The sequence below is a fragment of the Sinocyclocheilus grahami genome, unplaced genomic scaffold (genome assembly GCF_001515645.1).
Source record: "Sinocyclocheilus grahami isolate Dianchi unplaced genomic scaffold, SAMN03320097.WGS_v1.1 scaffold5.1, whole genome shotgun sequence".
Taxonomy (NCBI): domain Eukaryota; kingdom Metazoa; phylum Chordata; class Actinopteri; order Cypriniformes; family Cyprinidae; genus Sinocyclocheilus; species Sinocyclocheilus grahami.
The window spans coordinates 326,473-336,956 of NW_015505184.1; the positions used below are offsets into that span (position 1 = coordinate 326,473).

General features: G+C 35.7%; 1 long non-coding RNA gene across 1 annotated transcript in view; it reads left to right on the forward strand.

Moving 5' to 3' along the window:
• The first annotated feature begins 3,122 nt into the window (after positions 1–3,122).
• LOC107583701 (uncharacterized) overlaps positions 3,123–10,484 on the forward strand; it is a 31,069-nt gene continuing 23,707 nt past the window's right edge. The window contains exon 1 of the long non-coding RNA XR_001609061.1: positions 3,123–3,280. This is a non-coding gene — a long non-coding RNA (uncharacterized lncRNA). The remainder of the gene's footprint in view (positions 3,281–10,484) is intronic.

The following is a 10,484-nucleotide window of genomic DNA, read 5'->3' on the forward strand; positions in this document are numbered from 1 at the left end:
AAATTTGAAGCGACATGAAGGTGAGTAAATCATAAAACTTTTTCTATAATAAAAGTGTAATGAGTGAACTACAAGTAGTTCAATAATACTTGATTAGAGTATACAAAATCTAAAAATAACATTTAAGTATGGTAATGAAGTATAAGGGCCAGTCACCCTGCAGCAAACTGAGGTCGAGTGTCTTACTCAAGGGCACAATGAACCAGCAGCCTTTGCGGTTACCAGCCATATTACAGCAACCAATAAATATGATATATCACAGTGAACGGCAAAGAAAAACAACATGCTGCGCGGCTCCAGCACCATGTTTTACGTGGGTGTGTCACTGCTTCCTAGTATTAATAACGCAGCAGGGTTCACCTAACAGCTGCTCTCTGCCATACCTCTCAACTAATGAGCTTTCGCTCAGGATACCGCTTGCTAAGTGCTAACCCGAACCAACCCTAGTTTACACTGACTGGAGAGATCAGAAGTAATGAAACCAAATGCTGACGTTCGCACACGCTGCTCGCCAGTTGTCATGGTGACGCAACTTGGAGGAGGAAAGCTTCGGCTGGCTGGATTTGTCCCGTATTCTTGTGTACTGCTGGTTATGGAAACTTGCCCTGTAATTGGAGTCTGATAGTCTTTAATGGCTCTGGCGGAGTCTAAGACGAACACTTCAAATAAATGTGATGCTATTTTTGAGCTGCGTTTCGAGGGGTGCGTGTGTGCTGCTCACATATGCCTACTGTGTACCGTAGCCTACTTTGGCAAATTGATGGCGTGAAGATGTACGGAGTCAAGGTGTGTGCACGGATAAAAACATCTTTATAGTTTACGAGTTTCAATTTTGAGTATGGCAGAGATACTATTACGGTTTTATGAGCATTTTCAGCTTTTATTGTTATATTTTCTGTTTTCATTTTAAAGTTTATTAATTTTGTTTTGTGTTTTTGTCACAGTATGTATCACATCAATGTAGTACATCGTGTTTTGTTATCAGTGGCATACATGGAGTTAGACTAAATTAAAATAAGAAACGCTGCCATGACAACAAGCTGAAATTTAACTTTTTACACACACACACACCCATATACAGGTGCATCTCAATAAATTAGAATGTCATGGAAAAGTTCATTTATTTCATTAATTCAACTCAAATTGTGAAACTCGTGTATTAAATAAATTCAATGCACACAGAGTGTTTTTGGCAAAAATCATCACAATTAAAAAAAACAAAACCCACCAATTCACTATCTCAACAAATTAGAATACTTCATAAGACCAATAAAAAAACATTTTTAGTGAATTGTTGGCCTTCTGGAAAGTATGTTCATTTACTGTACATGTACTCAATACTTAGGGGCTCCTTTTTCTTTAATTACTGCCTCAATTCGGCGTGGCATGGAGGTGATCAGTTTGTGGCACTGCTGAGGTGGTATGGAACCCCAGGTTTCTTTGCTATATATATGGGTGCGGGTGTGTGTGTGTGTGTGTGTGTGTGCGCGTTTTTGTGACAAATGAGGATATCAATTTGTATAATGACAAGGGTATGATATAGGTATTACAAGGAAAAGGTGACTTTTCAGGACATTACCCCATGTCCCCACTTTTCAAAATGCTTATAAATCACACAATCTGAAATAGCACACAGTTTCCTGTAAGGGGTAGGTTTAGGGGTAGGGTTGGTGTAGGGCAATATAATATACGGTCTGTACAGTATAAAAACCATTATGCCTATGGGATGTCCCCACTTTTCACAAAAACAAACCTGTGTGTGTGTGTGTGTTTGTGTGTGTGTGTGTGTGTGTGTATGTGTGTGTGTAAAAACTTCCATTTCAGCTTGTTGTCATGGCAGCGTTTCTTATTTTAATTTAGTCTAACTCCATTAATTCATATTTCAGTTAACATTTATTTTAAGTAACAATATTTTAATTGTTTTAGTTTCAGTTTTAGTTAACTATAATAACCCTGCTAAGTACTGATTTACTAACAAAGACATTTCGAAAAATAATAGTTTCATGAACTAATGAATAAAAATACTTCGAAAGCATCTATTAGTTAATAATAAAGTTCATCTTAGTTAATGTTAATTTTAACATTTACAAATACATTATTAAAATCAAAAGTGAACATTATCATCTGTTAATATTATGTAATGGACCTGAGCTAACATGAACTAACAATGAACAGTTGAATATTTATTAAGTGGGCCTAATGTTAACAAAGATTAATACATGTTGTAACAAATGTATTGCTTATTGTTAATTAATGTTAGTTAATCATTACCTTATTGTAAATTGTAACCAATAAGTTAAATCTAATAAAAATTACACTAAATTAAATTAATGCATTTAGCAGACGCTTTTATCCAAAGCAACTTACAGTGCATTCAGGCTATACATTTTTTATCAGTATGTGTGTTCCCTGGGAATTTAACCTACGACCTTTGCACTGCTAACGCAATGCTCTACCACTGAGCCACAGGAACATTGACTTATGATTTCATTTGATTTAACACTAACACTAATTTAGAATATTGTTTACAGCTAATAAAAAATTCTAATAATAAATATAGGCTTATTAACATTTAAAAGGAAGAAGACAACACTTTTTGTATATTTTACTGTTGAGGTCAAAGGTCATGCTTTTAATCAAACTTTATGGTATTTTACTCAAAATGAATCTGTCAAAAGCTTAAAAAAACATGAACAAATTCAAGAAAATTGAAAAAAATTACATTGAAATGTGTTTTGTGTGTGAATCATTGGCTGCTGAAATTATACAATTTCAAGATACATTCAATCATTTTGCGTATTGTTGCAGTAATACAATTCAATGATTGATTTTAACAGCAGTTTTGTTTGCTTTTTTTTTACAATAGACTATTTTGGTTCTGTGTTTACTAAAAGTAAATGTTATTAATTACAATATCTGTTTTTATTAATTAATGTTTTTCATTATTTTATTTTTTTATTTTTAACATGGAAAATTTCCATGTGTGCGACCTAAAATTTGTACATATGGCAATTTTTCACTGTATGGCATCTCTAATTCCTGTCCCAGGAACAGCTTGCCCTTTTTGGACCCTCTTTCATTTCTCCTCTGGTGGCTCTGACATGAAAAACAGAGAGAATGTACATGGTAATACACGGGGCCGCTGAGGCGCTCTCCGTGACAGATGGCTGGTAGGTTGCATGTCATCGTGTAGTGTGATTCTCCGGGATACTTATCCTTTCAGAATCATATACAATCATCAATACAAGTTGATTCTATCTGGAAAATTATGCAGTTTGAGGTAAATTTGTCTGAAATTTGGTGTTTATTAACTCATAATGCTAGTATTGTGATGTCAACATGGTGGCCACCATGACAGTGTGTTGTGTAGCATAAAACAGCTTGTTTTAGGCCATTGATATAACTGGATTTCATGCGGGCATGTACATTTTATTCATATTTGTCAGAAGTACATTTGGAGTAAAACATTTTTAGGAGAATAAAAAAAATTATTACAGCATCTTTTAATGATGAAAGTGCTTCATAGGGCTAATTTGGTGGTTGAATGTAGATTGTGCTTTATTTTATTAGATTTGCTTGATTTAATAATGCATATTGTAAGATCTGTGAGCTGGAGGAATAATGAGGTTCGGTTTAGATGTTTGGCTTGTGTATTTCTGAGCTGGTTTTGAAGCAGAGAAAGATTGCATTAAATAATTCATCCAGGTGTTGTACGGGGTGAAAATGAAATAAAATGGGAATCCTTTAAAATAATTTCTGTTGGAAGTGAGCGGAAGTCAAATCACTTGTGATTTATTATTGAGCCACCGTAGTGCCTCAGGGTCACTATGTTGGTTATGTTGGCCTAATGATGAAAGATCTGGGTTGATAACCAAAACATTGCAGGTGCAAACCATTTTGCCTTCAAAAATTGGTATTGGTGACCCAAAAGGGGTGACTGATGAACTGTACAATTTTGATATTTCAACTCATTTGGTTGCATATTAAGATGAAAGGTGTCTGGGCATCGTTTCTTGAACAAAAACCAATAAAGTGCTGCAGGGTGACATATTTTTGTAGGCCAAACCCGGAAACAAGTTAGCATTTTAGTTCTTCTGGTTCCATCGTCCTGAAATCAATGTTTGTTTGTTTTTTGGTTAAATGCCTGAAATAAGGTTTCACATTTTATGTTACAACATAAAATACATCAGTAATAGCCTGTTGTAATCAAGCTTGGAAAAGGCTAACAAGTTGCTAAATGGGATGACTGAGGTTGTTGCGACATTAAAGGTCATCACGCCGAACAGGAAAACTCATCTACTCACTAGTTTGCTTTCACAGCCTCATTGTGTTTATGATCGCACTCTTGCAAACTATTTTAACATGTTTTTTAAATAAAGACTGAAATAGTTTTCGTAAGCTTAGTGATGGTGAAGCTCAGCAACTGTGGAATAGTTCGTTTATAGCCTATGTTTAGGTTTTGACTTTTGGCAATTGTATTTAGGCTTCAGAATTCCTAAAAGTTGTGAAGATTATCATGATGAACCAAGCATGCAAGAATCCTAAACTTATGTTGGTCACAGAGCGTATTTTCTGTAGTAATCGAAGACCCAGTCGGTTTTTAAGGAAACCAGGGTGAAGCGAACTTCCGGGTTGGCTTACAAAAATACTGTATGTCATCACTGCAGCTCTCTGTAGTCCCACATGTTTATCCATTTTTGTCTGTGACAAGGCATCAGCGATTGGACTGAGTGATGTCTTGACATGTATATACTATTTGCAAAGCTAATAACCTAAACAAATCAATGCAAAAAGTTTATAGCCTATGTTTAGGTTTTGACTTTTGGCAATTGTATTTAGGCTTCAGAATTCCTAAAAGTTGTGAAGATTATCATGATGAACCAAGCATGCAAGAATCCTAAACTTATGTTGGTCACAGAGCGTATTTTCTGTAGTAATCGAAGACCCAGTAGGTTTTTAAGGAAACCAGGGTGAAGCGAACTTCCGGGTTGGCTTACAAAAATACTGTATGTCATCACTGCAGCTCTCTGTAGTCCCACATGTTTATCCATTTTTGTCTGTGACAAGGCATCAGCGATTGGACTGAGTGATGTCTTGACATGTATATACTATTTGCAAAGCTAATAACCTAAACAAATCAATGCAAAACATTTAAAATATGTGTTTGGCAGTTTACATATTATATCATAAACATCCAGCACCATGTGTGTCCTCATCTCCGTGGTGGAAGGAGAAACCCTGCACCCTGTCTACCGTCGCCAGTCCTGTGGTACCAAACATGGCCAGGGCAGCATCAGATTTACTCGAGGCCTAATAATAGTCCCAGCTGCCTCGCCCCGCACAGCTCAGAATGTGCGGGTGCTGCCAGGGAACACTCTGTACACACGTTCCATGCATTTCTCTGTGCTGACAACACAGTAAGGACTCCTACTCACCCGTACTGGCACCCAGCCACCGCACGTATACCCGCATACATCAGCACTTGTGGGTATTTAAAACACTATGACGCCAGTAAGCCACTTTGCTGTGACTTAAAGTCACCATGAAATCAAAATGGGCATTTCTTGTTTTTATGGAATACTGTTGTGTTTATTATAAATGATTCATCCATGCACATCGTTATTTTTTTTATTTATTTATGTGCTCTTGTAATCTTTATTCAGTATGATTTCCCCTCCCCCTTGACATCTTTTCTCTTCTCTGGCACAAATGCAGGACACTAACCTTTCTCCTCAGGCAATGATTCAATCATTTCCCAATGGGCAAAATGAAGTCCCACCCTACATTTTTTTTCTCATTCAAGAAGCCGTTGCACTTGGATATATGTCAAAATAGGGAAGAAAAGACTATCATAATTTCCGCTTCCTCACATCTTTAAAGCCACTCCTTTAAAGCAGGACTTTAAAGCTCCATCCATGCAAAACATATTCAGATAAATAATACAATAAATAGTAGTGCAGACAAGTTTAAATTGATTTATTTTGCATTAATAGTCATGAAAAAAAGTATTTGTATAAATAAAACAATAAACAATTGTGCACACACTTTTAATTTATTATGTAATGTATTATATCATTCATCCGCCCATCCATCCATTCTCCAAACAGATTATCCTCTGTATAGGATGGTGGAGCATATGTATTAAATTATAATTTATAATATTTTATTATTATTATTATTATTATTATTATTATTGTTATAGCTTACATTTTATTAAAAACAGTTGGCCTGGAGTTCCCATGACTTCCTGGCTGCATTTCCTGCTTTTTATTTTACCAACTAAACTAAAATAAACTAAACTAAAAATTAAATAAAATAATTATTATTTATAATATTTATATTTATTTTATAAATTAAAAATAATTATTATTATTAATAATCATTTAATAATAATTGTATAGATAAAGATTTGTTATTTTTAAATAACTGAAAAATTCCATGGCAATATAATCATTGTTTTTCTCACTTTCTTCCTTTCTCTCCTCCTTGCTCTCTTGCTCATACATACACACTCTTATCTTATCTAATGCTCACTGCTGCCACATATAAACAATGAAACGGCATGAATATTTAGCTGTTGCTTCTTTCCCCCAGTGGGCAGACATGGTTTGAATGAGATAACTGTATTTTCTGTAGATGTCTGTGTGTACCGTGGTAATTACATGTCTCAGTTTCCTGAACAGGGAAAAAATACAAATCAGCTGGATGTCACAGCACTATAGTTTGTCTTTAAAAACAAGCTGCTCCTCATTGTGCTAAGTATGGCTTCGTTGGCAGGACACAATCAGAGAAACCGATTAATTCAGCATTTGAGGAATTAAGACAACAGATTTAACTGCAAACATCTTTGTTTGAATTTTTCTTCATATTATATAACTAAACTGTTGCTTTGATTTAATCAGCCTGAGCTGGATAAGGACCTCTGTTTGTTTCCTGAACAACATAAGAAGGATGCAAAATCTCTGTAAAGTGCTCGAAGAAAATGCATTGATGTGACATTCCCTTCATCTTCATCTTTTGCTGGGATTTTGTTTGTACTGTAGTGCTCAGGCTAGAAAAAAATATTTTGTACATTCAATACACTGTAAAAGATCATTTCCTTAAGGTATTTCTGTCTTATTTTTCAAGTAAAGCTATCTAAATATCTTTGAAACAACATACAGTTACTTGGGAAGCAAATTGCATAAGATATTAAGACTGGCAACCCACTGGGTTTTTTTTCTTTCTTTTTTTGTCATCTTGTTTGCAAACTTTCTCATCAACATTTAAATTCTGTTGCAGTGAGCCTTTTTCATTTTTGGCAGTCTATAAAGCATTTCCCACCTTTCCTTGTTTAATTGGATGCTATAAATTCACAAAATTTATGACTTTCTGTTCTCAGCTTGAATACAAAAGGACAGAGGACAGGCGCAATAATTCACATGGGGGTGTAGAGCTACCACAACTCCACAGAATTGCCTTTTGTTCAGCATCTGGTGGATCAGAACACCCTTAGAATGATCCTTGCTCAAACTCCACGAAGAAGTCTTGCAAACATAGCTACCAATAAGAAAAGACCATTAATAAGGTTTTTGGTGCAAAATTATGTAGAATTCTCTTTTAAACTTCCTAATGAAAATTCAGAAGAAGCACTTTCAAATAATCCCGTCAATTCCAAGTATGTAAACAACCTGGCCATCTTCATTAAGACCAAACCACATCAAATGTGAAATAATAAAAAATAAAAAAGCTTGGCTAACTAAACTGCAATTCCTATAAAGTAGGAAACTATTATTTATGAAATTAAACAATGCAGTGTTTCACAAAAGTGAGATCATTGTATGGGCCTAAATCAAAAACACATTTATTTGCTGTATTGTCTTCTTTTTTTGAAATATCAGGATTTCTAATGCAGGAGCAGGTTAGGGTCATAAGCTCAATGATAAAAGAGCCTGAGCCAGTCCAGTTAATATAAAGGCCCATTTACACCAATGATCATAACAATAACTTTAAAGTTTGATCATTCTTTTTCTATGAGACAGAAGAAAGATAGTTGGAATCACTCTCAAAACTAATTTTTTTTCCAGCTGATGAACAATAAAAACATTGACAGCCAATCAGAATCCATCCCGCTTTCAAGCGCTCAAGCATTTAAAGGGGCAGATTACATTATTGTGTGTTAGTGCGGATTCTAATATAGTTATCGTTCTTGGTGTGGACGAGCCTTAAGAAAGATAACTGTCAACATAACTACAATAAGCCCCGTTCACACCAAGAACGATAATTATAAAGATAACTATAAAGATAACGATATTAGCGTCCACACCAGCGAATGATATCGTCTGTTTATTCTAAGCGCACATGCGTCTGCCGCTCGTTACAGCAGGATGGATTTTGATTGGCTGTCAGTGTTTTATCGTTCATCAGCTGGGGAAAAAAATCGTTTTGAAAGTGATCACAACGATATCGTTCCTCTGTATCATTATCGTTATAGTTGTGGTGTGACTATGCAATTTTTTAATATTGAGAACGATTTTTAAAACTATATCTTTATCGTTATCTTGCTTGGTGTGAACGGGCCTTTAGCCTCCACACCTACGGACAGCACCGTTCTTTTCACTATTAGCACGCGCTGCAGTATGAGCTCTGGTGGATTCTGATTGGCTATCAATGTTTTATCATTCATCAGCTGGAAAAAAAATCATTCTGAAAGTAATTCCAACAATATCGTTTCTCTGTGTCGTTATATCTGTGGTATGGACTTCACTATTCTCATAGAATTATAACAGTTTTATTCTGGGAACTTTATAGTTATAGTTATTGTCCTTTTGGAATTAATGGCCCTGAAGAGATGAAGATAAAATCCCCATGAGTCGTGTAACGATTCTGCGCCAACATGAATGGCTCCACTGCAATAAATTAACATGCAAAACGCCTATTAGTCACCAGCTAGTAGCAATATCAATCATAAATATGCTTGTGTGGGTGACTGGTGTGAAGGTTTCTCTTGCAGTAAGGTGCATTGCACCCAGGGGTGTCGCTATGGTTTCTGGGCCCCCTGAACAGCATATTGACTCGGGCCCCCTCTCCCTTGGGCCCTTGGAACCGCCCTAACCTTACTGCCGTTTCGGCGCTACTGATGCAGAGTGACAACTGAAAATAGTCATTATGATGTAATTTCCTTCAGAGAACGTTGATCACAGCTTTTTCGGCTCCATACCCAAAGGGAGACCTTGCTTTTGTTCCCTGGAGATTTATTCTGGAAGGAAAACACACCTATACACGCACAATAAATAACATCTCTCCGTGAGACCTGACAGTCAGTTCATTTTGCACAGCCAACCATGACTTTTAGGGGAATGGACTCCGTGTCATTCTGTGACAAATGCAAATAATATTGGATGTGTGCGCGGAGAGGCGCGTTATTTATGATAGCGATGGGGTCGGTGGAAAGTCAGAGTTATGTGTTAAATGGTAAAGATGGGCTTCACTTCGACCCAACAATGCCAGGCTGAGCGGCAGACACATATTCTGCCATCCGAATCAATGAGGTAGCTGATTTATGCAGTTGATTATGTGCTAGATTACTCCCTCACTGTGGTTATTACAGTGTACGCGTCTATTTCTTCCCACTTGCTACTGGCTAAAAGTAATTATAGAGCAGGCCTGACTGAGAAGATCATCCATTTACAAAGAGGAGTTTGCTGGCCATCTGTGCTATTTGTTTAGCATTACAACAAGAGAAAGAGAGATATCAGTATCTTATGGAAAACAAGTAATAGAATATTGGCTTATAACATACAAAACAAACCCGACGAAGTAGCTAAACAAAATGAAAAAGAGATATTTTAAAAATGGCAATGATAAAAATATGAATATAAAAAAATTATAAATGTAAAACGTGTCTGGTTTACATTTCACCCAAAAAAAAAGGAAGGGAAAAAAATGTAAGAAAAATATTTTCATTTAAAAACATAATAATTAAGCACGTTTACACATTTACCCCCAAATTCTCATCAATCCCTCCACTCTTAAAAACAAAGGTGCTTCACGATGCCATAGAAGAACCTTTTTGTCTAAATGGTTCCATAAAGAACCTTCAACATCTGAAGAACCGTTCTGTTTCACAAAAGGTTCTTTGTGGCAAAAGAAGGTTCTATAGATTATAAAAAGGTAAGAAAGAGATGGTTCTTTAAAGAACCTTTGACTGAATGCTTCTTTGTGGAACCAAAATGTATATATATATATACAGTGGGTACGGAAAGTATTCAGACCCCCTTAAATTTTTCACTCTTTGTTATATTGCAGCCATTTGCTAAAATCATTTAAGTTATTTTTTTTTCCTCATTAATGTACACACAGCACCCCATATTGACAGAAAAACACAGAATTGTTGACATTTTTGCAGATTTATTAAAAAAGAAAAACTGAAATATCACATGGTCCTAAGTATTCAGACCCTTTGCTCAGTATTTAGTAGAAGCACCCTTTTGATCGAATACAGC